Raw genomic sequence first — 13,179 nt, forward strand, 5'->3', positions numbered from 1 at the left:
ATGATCTCCAGAGGTCCCTTCTAATCCTCCCCATCCTGGGATTCTGTGCCAGTGTAGGTAGAAGAATAGGCTGGCTAATTCCAGGCATGCCTAGATTCCTATCAGTGAAGTCCCCGTGTCAGGCACACTTTTACTGCTGGCTGTGCCTAGGAATGTCAAATTCTGACAAGACTGGGCGTTTTGTTACTTGAATCTTGCCACTCTCCTTAGTTTAGAGTTCCTTCTGCCTTTTTCACTTGGAGGCCAGAACTCATTGATGCCTGTCTTCAGCACAGCGAGGTGCTTGGGCACCCTGTTTGTCAGGGGGTTAGTGATCAGGCAGTGTGCCTGGGCTAGGAGAGACTGCACTTCAGAACAGTGTCTGCTCTGGAGTAGGGTGAGAGCAGCTCCACTTTGTATGAAATATTCATTAGGACCCTGAGTGGAAAACTGAGAGAGAATGACTAATTCCAAAGCAGCAGGCAAGAGGCTGGGACGTTTAGCTGTGATACAAGGAAGTTAGGTACAGGCTCCTGTTGCAGTGACAGGCTTTGGAGTAGGAGCATTTTGGAGTTTCTGCGAGGTCTTTGTGCTTTCTCCCTGAGCCTGTAGTTTGTGCTTGCTTTGCATGTGGATGTTCTTGCACTGGGTTGGGAGAGCCATCAGAGGCTCTGACAGACCTTTGGCTCTGAAGCTTGTGTTCATACTTTGGATGTAGGCACATCTCTTAACACTGACTTTGATTTCTGATTAAATGCTGCTGTTCTCTGTGCCATCCAAACATTCAGCTTGTTTATGTTTAGCAGGACAAAAGCTCCATAAAAATGGATTTCTGGAGTTCTGGTCCATTGTCAATCCCTTTGTTCTTATTACTATTCCCTTCCCCACCCCCCCCAGTCTGATGTCAATGCCTGTGAATTTATTAAGTGAAGTGAGTTCTGCTGAGAAGTCTTTAAGGATATGAGGGCATAGTCCATTGGCAGCTTTCCTGGTGAGGAATGTTCAGATTGTAAGTCAGTATTTAATATTCTTCAAGGAAATAATTCCTCCTACATGAACAATTGCCTTTCCCTGGGTACCCTTGACGACAGATAGAGATAAATAGCTGACTAAACTGAAAAGGCTTAGAAATACTTCAGACAGACCCAGGAACTTAAAATAGGACACTGTGTTGTATCACAGAAACCCTAAAGAGGGGTTAAACCTCACCAAAATGAGGGCTTTCCACGGTAACTGCTTCAGGACAGAAGGGAAGAAGAAAGTGTAATTTCCAGGAACTTCCAGAAGTTCTCAGCAGCTGCAGCACAGTTCAGAACCAGACTGATGAACAAATGTCAGCTCTGGCATCCTTCAGGTCTGGTCTCATAAACATTTGCTGTGTTACGAATGCAAACCCTGCAAATCCTCTCTTCTGTTCGTGTCTAAGAATCCCACCGATGTAGATGGCGCTGGGGAAGGGAAAGAGGCTTCCTGAGTCTGAAGTTTGCAAGGACTGTGGTTATGAGGTATGTGGTCTTGGGATACTCGGAGACGCTTCTCAGTATCAGAAGGTGGCAGCATTGGCGAAGAAAAGGAGTGGAAAAGAGGCATGAAAGTAAATATTGATACACACTCTGACTTTTTACTTTGAGCCAAGCAGTACTGTAGTAATGTAATGACAATCCAGCAACTGAATGCAAAAGGAACCTTAAGGTGTCTGTCTGGATGAGCAAATTGGGGCTTACTGCTGCTAGGTGAGGTGGCCACGTGCCCCCCCTGTGTGTGGAGCACTTGCACCAAGGGCAGAGCTGCTGAAGGCAGTCACTGAAGTCAGGTGGCTGTGGTAAACACTGTCTGCCCTTCCCCCCATTTTGAATTAAAGTTAACATCTCCCAAATGTAGGCTATGTTGAGGCCTGCTAGTCTGACAGGAGGCTTAATTAGATGTGCTTTTGTCCAACTCATTGCCTCTTGGGTTCACTGTGGGCAGGAAGAACTGTGTTTTACAGTGCTGGCAGTGGCCTGGGCTGTGATAAGTTTGGTCTTATTGATGCCTGACAGGTCAACACTAAGTGTGTAATGAGACCATGGAACCTCCCCCTGCATATTTGCTCTATAGTTCAGCCTGAACCTACTCAGTGGTTTGTTTGTGAGCCACATGTGGCTAAGAGGAGCCTGCACTCCTCTGGGGGAGTGTGCTGCCCAGCTAATTCTCACTGCAGCACCAAGCACCAAAGCCTTGGCATCAGGCACAGAGTGGAGCACAGGAAGTTCTACCTAGACATAAGATAAACTCCTTCAATTTGAAGGTGATGGAGCCCTGGAGCAGGCTGCCAGAGAGGCTGTGGACTCTCACTGAACAGATGAAGACATCTGTGGTTGGTCTGCCTGTTTAAAGGTTTCTTTAATGATCTGTGTTCTGCATCACTTTTAGGTTGTCATCCAGACACTTTGCCATGACTGGTGTGAGGCCACGCTTGTGGTAGAGACATGGAACCCCTGGGTCATGTTCCTGGCAGTTAGATGAATTTGTGTGTCAGGTCCTTCACATTATTATGGGCCCAAGGAGGTGCCTGTGGCATACACACAATGGATAGAGCGCTTGAGTGTTGTGGTTATGCCAGCAGGAGTGATGAGTTCATTTTGGCATCTCTTTCCACACTGCACTGCTTTTTGTACTTCCCTGGTCCCCACTTTTCAAAGGTGATAGTTGAAGAGTCTGTTGCAGACTGACTTCCAGCTGCTCATGATAGGTAACTTTCAATCACCAACCTCTTAAACATCTCTCTCCCTGTTCCTACCAACCCGTGCTGGGTTTGCAATAAACATCTGTATTTAATTAGAAGCAATACTAAAGGCCTGTTGGCCTTCCAGCTCTTTCTAATCAGCAGGTAGTAGTAAAAGTTTGAATTAAATTCCTGTAGGAATGAAGTGCAGCAGTAGTGCTACATGTTTAAAATTAATTAGCATTCAAACCTTCAGTCCAAATGCCTGGGCCAGCTCTTCATGCTGCAACTTTTGTCTGCATAATTAGATTTTTATGGATTTTCTTCTGATATTGTGTTAATAATCTCATCAGAGCAATATATTGTGTCACTGTAAGTACTCATTATGTACCAGCAGCCATGGGCAACACCTCTTTGTAACAGGCAACTTGTCTGGCAGTCGGTGGGCATTGAACTGTGTGCTGTACACAGCAAGAGGATTTGGTTTGCAGGTTATAAGATTAGCATTTTCTAAAGATGGATTCCAGCACAGGGAGGACTTCTTGGAGGCTCCTGGAACATCATCTTTTCGGATGAGCATTTTATTGTCATTAATTCACACGTGTGTCACTTTCAGTGGGCATTTCATAGTGAGAATCTTACAAGTTTCATGCTACCAGTGCATGAACACCCAGTGGAAGCTAAAGGTGCAAGACCCTGCTGTCAGGAGAGCCTATTGTCACGGTGCTGAAGATAGCCATCTGCACATGGTGCCACCCGTGCCAGCCGTGCTGCAGCAGTGTTTGGGGCTACTGATAACATGTCTTTATAAAGTAGGCTTCACATCCCAAGTCTAATAAGTAACTTTGGTTAGAGTCACAGAACTGTTTTTGTTGGCAAAGCCCTTTAAGATGATTGAGTCCAACCATTCTCTGATTCTACCAAGGCTGGTGCCAAGCCATGTCCCTCAGCACCACATCTCTGCCTCTCCAAAACACCTCCAGGCATGGGAATTCAGCCACCTCCCTGGGCAGCCTGTGCCAGGCTTTGAGAACCCTTTCTGTGAAGAACTTGCTTATATCCAACCCAAACTGCTGGTGCAACTTGAGGCCATTTCCTCTTATTCTATCACTTGTTACTGTGGGAAAGAGATTTGTTTGTTTGTTTGCTTTTTCTCAACCCAGCAGGGGTCTATCTAGTGAAATATTGGGGTTAAATGGATAGAATGTTTGAGCAGCAGTGCAACAAGCAAGTAAGCAGTCCCAAACCGCTGAAATGAGCACAGTGACTCATTTTGCTGAATGGCTGATAATGATTTGGGGTCAGAGGCTTGCCCAGTTAGGGCAGCTCTGGCTGGATGTGAAGTGCAGTTTCATCTCAACCCACGTGAGTTCGGATCTTGGGGCCAGCTGGAGCAGAAATTATGTTAAGCCTTTTAAAGTAGTCACCAACCTTTTCTACAGCCAGGAGTCGAATGATGAGCTGCTCCTAATGCTGCTCCTCAATACTGAGTAGCATTCAGTGAGTATCCTGCCCGTCTGAGCTCTCCCACAGTTGTTTTATAGTTCTTTTGTCAAAGTCTGCCAGATCCAGATATAAATGTTATCAAGAACAAATATTACAGTTATGCATGGTCAGGGCTTGGTGGTTTTTTTTTGGGGTGGCTGGGGGGAGGTGGATGTGTTGTTTGTTTGTTCTTTTCTGGTTTGTTTTGGGGCTTTTGCAGCTTTTATTCCTTGCATATTTTTTTCTGTGTCCCTTCCTGTTTGTTTTAGCTGCTCCCTCCTGCTAGCTGCCAGCTGCTGTTGTTTTACTAACACTTTACTCGCTCAGAGACAAGTGGGAGGGATGCAATGCCCACACTACTGCAGCTTTCTTCTACACTGGGTGCTGCCTGAAGTTGAACAGGTTAGCACAAGAGCCAAATCCAGATATTTTCTAAGCCTTTTATTAAAGCAAAGTGACTGAATTCAAGACTTCTGCTTGCATCTTCTCGACCAGTTTACTGTAAGCTGTGCTTTCTGGTGTAGCAGGGAAAAGCCTGAAGATACTATTTAAGTCTCAAAGAAGGGAAGGCAAATAAGAGGATCCCTCAGATTGTTCTCTAAAGCTCAGGATGTTGCAGTGTGACATTTGGAGTACTTAAAGTCATAGAATCATTAAAGGTGGAAAAGAGCTCTAAGGTGAAGTCCAACAATCAATCCATGCAGCACCCTGCCCCTGAAACCATGTCCCGGGTGCCATCTCTACACTTTCTCTGAACACCTCCAGGAATGGGGACTCCACCACCTCCCTGGGCAGCCTGTCCCAGTCCCTGATCACTCTTGTAACAAAGAGATTATTTTCCTCATGTCAAACATAAACCTCCCCTCGTGCAGCTTGAGGCTTTTTGCTCTTATTCTGCCACTGGATAGTAGGAGGAAGAGGCCAACACCTGCCTTACTCCAACCTCCTTTCAGCAAGTTGTACAGAGTGAGGAGATCTCCCCTCAGCCTCCTTTTCTGCAGACTAAACAACTTCAGCTCCCTCAGCTGCTCCTCAGCTGCTCCTCACCAGCCCTATTCTCCAGACACTTCACCAGTTTTATTGCCCTTCTCTGGACACTCTCCAGCCCCTCAATGTCCTTTTTTTTCAGTGTGTGCCACAAAAACCATCCCAGTACTCAAGGTGTGGCCTCACCAATGCTGAGTACAGGGGCACAATCACTTTCCAGGTCCTGCCAGACACACTGTGTTTGATACTGGCCAGGATGCTGCTGGTGGTCTTTGGCCACCTGGGCACATGTCTTGAGACAGACAAAGTCAATGTTGTCAGTCTGGCTTCTCTCAGCTGTTGGCTGCTTTGCACTAGACAGGACAGGGTGGCTCAAAGGCATGAATCACTGAGCTTTTCCTCCTAGAGGAAGGTCTAGTAGACAGTGAACAGCAAAGCTAAAGGAGTAGAGGAAGGCTAATTGGCAGAGTCAGGTTTTGAAGGGGAATTCATTACACACTGATACCTTGCCAAACTCTATTGCTAGGACCATAAATTGCAGTGACTCGTGGGAAATGCACTTAATTTTTTGCCTCTGATATCCCCCTTCCTGCTTTCCAATTCCACTCTCAAAGTACTTTGCTTTTCCTTAGGACACAGCAGTAGTAAACCCAGAGCACAATCAGTAATTTCCCTCTTTGCTTAAATAAAATAAAGCTTTTATTTGGCATAGAAGTGACAAATAAATGAAAATAAAACTGTGTCATAAAGCTTCTCATTGGATTTCATTCTACAAGATTGCCTGCAAAGGCTTCTTGTTAAACATGTTCCAAGGAAATTGAAACTGATTTTGCCCTTCTAGCTTGTGGTTGTCATTTTTGTGGGTTCAGATCGTGCCAAGAGAAAGGGTGGCATGCAAGTCACAATCTGAGCCTCCAAACCAAAGCAAACCAGAGAGATTATGTGGGAAAATGGAAACATAGCCTGAAATAGTCAAACCTGCCTGCTGAAAGCAAAGCTCTGGATTCCTTGTTAGGTGTGTGGCTGTGGAGCCTAATCTTGTGCTGCACACAGCTGAGTAATTCCAGCCAGAGTTGTCTAAAAGCTCTTGTTAGGAGTTCTAACTCCTACCAGGGAAGGCACTTGCCTGAGAATCATTGAGTGCATCAGATTGGAAGTGACCCTTGAAGGGCATCTTGTTCAACCCCATGGATACTTTAACTTTACTTGACCTAATTTTATATATATATTTGTATACTTAAATAGATATTTGTGTATGTATTTATACATGTATTTGTGTGTGCATATATGTGTGTGTACCTATACTTATACATTGGTGTAGATATACATGTATATAAATGAAATGGCTTGTATGTGTGGAGCTGCACCTTTGAATTTGAGACCTGCTAAAAACTGCTCTGGAGAGCTAGAGCTGGGGCTGCCTGTGGCTGGCTGTTTGCTAGCCCTGAGCAAATTCTCCTGGCAGATGAAGTGAAAAGAAGTTTACTGGAAAGAGTTCCAATACTTTGCTGTTCCCTAATCTTGCCTGATTTGTGTCTATTAATGAGTGCCTTACTGGTCAAATAGTTGAAGTTTCTGCAGGTCAGAGATTTGCTGCAGATCAGTTTTCCTCAGTTTAGCAGAATGGGTGGGACCCCATCCTACATTTTCTCTTAACCACTTCAATGCCACTGTTACTGTGGTGGTAGGTGGCAACTGCTCAACAGTTCCAGGGCACAACTCAGTTTCTGGGTTGTAGCTCCTTGAAGATCCAGGGTATTTTGGTTCATGAGGAGTGAAGCAACCTTCCTTAGCAACTCATTTATATAGGTAGTCTAGGTGTGCCTTTCAGAGTTGTTTCACAGTGGGGCCAGTATATTCTACAGTATTTACTGTGCATTGCTATTATTGTGTATTGCTATTGTTTCTTTTGCATTGCTAGTTAGTATTCACCTCTTTATTCATTTACTTTTGCCTAGGTATTTTAGTTCAATTTAATCCACTGGGGTACATATCAATGACATGGGATTATTGCCATAGAACTAGTTATAATGAAGGGAAGGGAGGGAAGGAAGGGAGAGAAGGGAGAAAAGAAAGGGAAGGCAAGAAGGAAAATGATCTTGTGTGCTTTTTAGTCATAAAGAAGATTGCATAGAGATCTGAAATTTCCTAGAAAGCACAGACTGTCAAAAAGATCATCTAGAATCTATCAGAGGCACAAGCCAAACGCTTTGGGGACTGTACAGAACCTGCTCACTGGTTTTGGCCAATTAAATTAAAGACAAATGCAACAGCTATCATGTCTCCCATCTTCCCCCCCGTTGTCTCTCTGAGCATCCTACAAAGAAGTTAATACTGCTGCTCATGGCAGGGCTCTGCATAGATTTCTGCCAAGATTATTTTATGGGAGAAAAGTTTTAAAGCACACTTGAAATTTGCTCGGCTATACATCACTCCTTTTGATCAGGGAGTACCTCCCGTACAGGCTGACACCTACAGACCTTTCTCGTTGCAGTGGAGAAATCATTGATTTCCTTTTGATGATTTGTTGCTTTCCAGAGCTGTCATTCCCTCTTGTGCATCCTCCTCTGCAGCAAGGGATTGAATTAAGGCTCAACTTGTCTGGTTTTGCCTTAAAGCCCCCAAAGCTGCCTGCCATATCTCATTGGTAGTCAAGGCTTCGTGAGCAGCTGGATGTAGACCTCGAGCTGGAAAGATGGAAAAAATGAGAAGCAGTAGACTGTTGATGAGGAGGTTAGAAAGAAAGATAGATTGGCCTCAGTTGTGGGGGGAAAAAAAGACAGTGAGAGTCAGGGAAGAGCCTGTGAAAACAGGGGAGAAGGGGAAATGTCTGAGCAATAATAGCAGTAATAACTTCTTAAAGATGACTTAATATCTTCCAAGCAATATTGACTTTCAGATCCATATTGAAAGAAAGGAGAACTGAAGAGACAAGAGCAAGGACAGGAGGTAGATAAACTATCTAAATAAGATATCTAAAATGTTTTCCCTGCTTGAATGTTCTTTAAAAATTAGGAAATTGTTATCCACACACTGAAGACAACCCAAACCCCTCACAGATTCCCCGTTTGGAGACTTTGGTTTGCTGTGGATGGATAACAAATATGTGTTGGACAAAACCCCAGAGCCTAATGAAATTCTTCTTCCAGGAGAACTCAATGAGGTTGGTAAGTCAGGAGAAGAATTACTTAGTCATAGAATTGTTATGGTTGGAGAAGACCTCTCAGGTCATCCAGTCCAACTGTCAAAGTAAACCACCATGGCCATTAAGCCATGGCCACAGGTTTCTTGAACACCTCCAGGGACGATGACTCCACCACCTCCCTGGGCAGCCTGTGCCAATCCCTGACCACTCCTGCAGCAAAGAAATTTTTCTTAATGTCCAAACCAAACCTCCCCTTGTGCAACTTCAGGCCATTTTCTCTCCTTCTGCCACTTGATACCAGGGAGAGAAGACTAACCCCCACCTCACCACAACCTCCCTTCAGGTAACTGTAGAGAGCGACGAGCTCTCCCCTCCTTGTCTGTTTCACCAAGAGCTTTGCTAAAAGCCTTTCCAGTAGCCAGCTTATTCCTTCACCATGCCAGCATGGCCTTGGTTTTCAGGCTACTTCTAAAAATAGAACCCTCCCTTTTTTCCTCTTTTGAGATTTATTGAGCTAAAAAATGGTCTTGTTCCTGCAGCTAGGAAGACTCCCTCTAGCATCTTGAAAACCAGGAGTGAAATATTAACTGAAAAAGTGATCCGCTGGTAAGTTATTGAAATGTCTTTGTATTTTGTATTTGTCTTTTATGTCTCTGTCCCTGTCATGGAAGCTGCTGTTGAAATCTTTCAACATCAACACTCTGCCATTTAAAACTTTCCCTGCCAGCATGCCATCTGTTTTGATCAGGGAACCACTTTCTACGTGAGCTGACTCCTACACATATTCCACTTTGTAAGAGAAAAATGTATTTGCTGAAGAGGAAAAAGAGAGAATAATATAAATCTATCCCTCCCTTGAAAAGCAATGCTCCTTGACTCAGTTTAAAACCAGAAATCTTCAAATCAGATATGTACACTTTCTTCCCTCCCCTCCATTGATTTAGATTTCTAGACAATGGGGGGAAAAAAGTCACAGTAAAGTGAGTCAAACCCCCTTTGTGATTGCATTCTGCACCCCCAGAACTGGTTGCACATGTTGATGTATTTCCTGTCAGGGTGGAGATACTGACCTTTGGGTTTATTTCTATAGAAAGTTAACTTTGTAAGTTTAAAAAACCAAAGCAGTGTTGGGTTTTCTTCCCATGCATGGCTGCTTCAAAGTGCAATCCAAACACATTTCTTACCATTTTTGTAGCTTTCTGAGGGCAACTGCCATGGGTATCCCATGTGCTGCTATTTCTACTTTTGAGCCTGAGTTTTTTCTGTGGCCACTTTATGACCAACTGTTCTTGTGCTGACAACAGTCACTAGCTTAAACAGATCTTCCTGTCAGTTATTTACCCTGACAAGCACTGGTGAATGCCTATCCCATCATATTACCAATCTGAAACAGAACACATTTGTTTGGGCTCCCCTGGTTGAAGTCACTCTTCTTCCAAGTTGGCCTCAGTAATATTTGCTGAAGGTCCATTACTGGCAAGGTGCTTACTCCTTACAAGCTCAGCAGCAATCTCACTCATTATCTGGTTTAGAGAGTCACCATCAGCAGAGGAAATCCAGCTCTGGCTGTTTTGAAGCTGTGTGTGAAATGCTGTGGAGGGTAGGATCAGTCCTGCAAAGGAAAAAGAGGAAAAGCACTAACTACAACAAACCCTCTGACAATGTTTCTCCTGCCCTACAGTTTAACTAATCTGTTTCAAGCCTCCCAGGCAGTTTCCATAGAATAGTATCCTAAAATTTATTGTTTAATTTAGCTTACTACTGCCCTAAAATCCCTAATGGAGTAGTGGTGGCACAGGGGAAACTCCCCATCCACAGAAACAAAACCACTCTTCAGATAGCCTGTGAAGAGTGGCTCCTTGCTAGGGAAATGGTGAGGCAAGCTGCTAGTGAGTTATTGTCAAGGTCAGAGGATGCACATCTATTTTTCTGGTGGTGGTATCATTATCAGGCTCTTATGATAGCTCCACTTGTACTGGGAACGTGGCTAACTTACCTTGGTGAATTTGATTTACTGGCGTTGCAGCTGACAGGGTTGCCCCTTTGTTAGTCCTTATTTTATATTTGAATAGCTTTCAGCACATAAATTTGAGGAACTGCTTGAATGCTTTAGCTGTTCAGTATTTCATGGGGAGAGCTAGACCAGGAGGAGGCTGCTGGTGATGTTTCTATTTTGATGCTGTCCACTTTTGCTAAAGGAAAGCGGTGCCTGCATTTGTACTCATGTGCACCTCGTGAGCAGAATTGATGGCAAACAGTAACCCTTGCAAGTGAAACTGGTTAGCTTCGTCCTGACTAGACTCTGACTCAACCTTGCAACTTAACCAGGTTCTTTGATACTCAGAGTGTATCAGAAATGTGTAATAACCCCCCAGGAAAAACCAACACAAACAAACAAGAGAAACAGAAAACCTAAACAAAAAAAGCCCCAAACCAGAACAAGAAGAAGAAACCAAATAAGAAAACCAAAGCAAAGGAGCAAAGCACAAACCCAAACCCCAACCCAAAACAACCCAGAAAAAAGCCTAACCCAGCCCAACCAAACAAAACCCCCAAAACACAAAGACCCAAACAAACCCCCCAAAAAGCCAAAAAAAATCCAACCACCCCCTCAATAAAACAGCCAAACAACAAACCCTCAGCGAAACGAACCTACAAAATAAGACAGGAAACTAGAAAATGACAATTAACTAATGATGTGTGTTTTGTATTAAACCTCAGTTAAATGATGGATGGAGCAGATATAGATGAGTAATGATATATGGTATGTGGTGCAGCAGTGATGGAGAAGCTCTCCAATAGGGCCAGAAATGAGACCTTTAAGTTTCTTGTTGACTTCAGAGGTGTTACATCAGGCAGAGGAACACAGCTTAATTACAGCCAGTATTAGCTCATCCCCTTCCCAGAAGGAAGCACTTTTAAGTGAACTCAGTTGTGTAAAGAGCCAAAAGAAGAAAAAGTAAAAGTAATTGCTGGCCTCTAACATCTTGCAACGTTTCTGCAGCATGCCTCTGTCCTTCCATGTCTCTGTCTCTGCTGTGAAGAAGAAATGCTTCACTTAACTCACTTGATTCCCCTGTCTCATGGTGGGTCGCCACCTAGCTACCTACCTCCGGTTGTACAGGTCTCAGCTTGCCCCGATTTCCTAGGGCTCAGGAGGGAAGCTGGTCAGAAGCACAACTTGTATAAACTCATAGCATGGTGAGAAGAGGGGTGGATTTCTTTAGGGTCTCATGTTATCATGCTGACACTCAGGACTTCTCAGCTTCCAGCCTGTCTTCTCAATCAGTTCTCCCACAGAAGAGCTGCATTTTTAGTAACAGTGGCAAGGGAAGACGTTGAGAATCTTCTGTTCTCCATTGTAATGAATGTGGAGGATAGAAGATTGTCCTCCTCTACTCAGCACTAGTTTTGGGGCCCTCATTGCAAGAAAGAGATTGAGGTGCTGGAGCCCCAACAAAGGACAACAAAGGGTCTGGAGAACAGGGCTGGTGAGGAGCAGCTGAGGGAACTGGGGGTGTTTAGCCTGAGGGGAAACCTCATTGCTCGCTACAGTGGAGAGGAGGTTGGAGCCAGGTGGAAGTTGTTCTCCTCTCCCTAGTAACAAGGGATAGGAGGAGAGGAAATGGCCTCAAGTTGCCCCAGGGAAGGTTTAGGTTGAATAACTGAAGAAACTTCTGGACTAAAAGGGTTCTCCAAGACTGGCACAGGCTGCCCAGAGAGGTGGTTGAATCCCCACCCCTGGAGGTGTTTCAAAGAGGCAGAGATGTGGTGCTGAAGGATATGGTTTAGCAGCAAACTTGATAGAGAATGGTTGGACTCAGTCTTAAAGGTCTTTTCCAGCCTAAACAATTCTCTGATTCTGTGACTGTGTCTTTCCTACCCAGAAGGTGAGCATCCCAACCTAATGTCAACAGCAGTGGTGGGACTGACAGTCCCAAGTCTGATTGTTCAGCTGTACAATGGCTTGGCTGTGATCAGGAGCCTCTGGTTGAAGCTGCTGTAGAAATCAGAGGATACAATGCTAGACTGAGTTGAACATGAAAGCTCAACACTGAGGCCCATCAAGAATATTTCATCTCATTGCTTTTTCAATCCACAGGTGCTGAAGTTTCATGCTCTCTGTTGTATTAATTTACTGTAACTGAAAGGAGCAGAGGCTTTCTGCAGAGCTTTCACCTCCTGTAAGACTATGTTCCATCAGGACAGCAGGATAGCCAACATCAGCAGAGAAGCTTAGATGTGGAGAAAGCTACCTCAAAAAGGTCAGAAGGCAAAGCAGAGGTTCCTGAGCTGTCTCAACACTCAGTTCTCCAGTTGCCTCAATGCTTCTTGCAGGGAAAAGAACATGGAAAAATATTCTGCTCCTCAGCCCATTAGCAGTGCCATGATCGGTGGTGGTTGGGTTGGTTTGTGTACAGAACTTTATGAAAATGAGAGCTAGACTATTTTAATTACAAAATATCCCCTGCATAATTAGCAGCACTTCCTGCAGAGTGTGTTCACTGCATTTCACATGTAATTGAAATTCTGTAAAATTAAACTGTAATAATATAAATAATTATTATTTTATTTTTTTCCAGGATGAAAAGTAGGTTAAGATAAGCAAATGTCATGCTTTAAACATTGAGATAAATATTCCCCAGTGTATTAGAATATTGTGGGTTAGGCTGTTAATCTTTTCATTGAATAATAAATACGAGTTTCCCTTTTATGTAATTAATGCAACCCATATTTTTCAGCAGAGAAATGAAATGTTGAATCATACATAAAAAGCAGCTATGAGTATTTCATTACCAAACTTAATTCAGTCATTTCCACAGACTTATGGAAAATGTTATTCACCTCTGGGGGAAAACTTTTGGCAGTGAAATGTAGT

General features: G+C 43.9%; 1 long non-coding RNA gene across 1 annotated transcript in view; it reads left to right on the forward strand.

Annotated features, from left to right (window-relative positions):
* Positions 1–8,908, forward strand: part of LOC137455138 (uncharacterized) — a 34,739-nt gene extending 25,831 nt beyond the window's left edge. The window contains exons 3-4 of the long non-coding RNA XR_010990763.1: positions 8,171–8,318; positions 8,840–8,908. This is a non-coding gene — a long non-coding RNA (uncharacterized lncRNA). The remainder of the gene's footprint in view (positions 1–8,170; positions 8,319–8,839) is intronic.
* Positions 8,909–13,179: the final 4,271 nt, after the last annotated feature.

This window comes from Melanerpes formicivorus, unplaced genomic scaffold (genome assembly GCF_026170545.1).
Source record: "Melanerpes formicivorus ecotype bairdi unplaced genomic scaffold, bMelFor1.0.p_v2 SCAF_92, whole genome shotgun sequence".
Classification (NCBI taxonomy): Eukaryota; Metazoa; Chordata; class Aves; order Piciformes; family Picidae; genus Melanerpes; species Melanerpes formicivorus.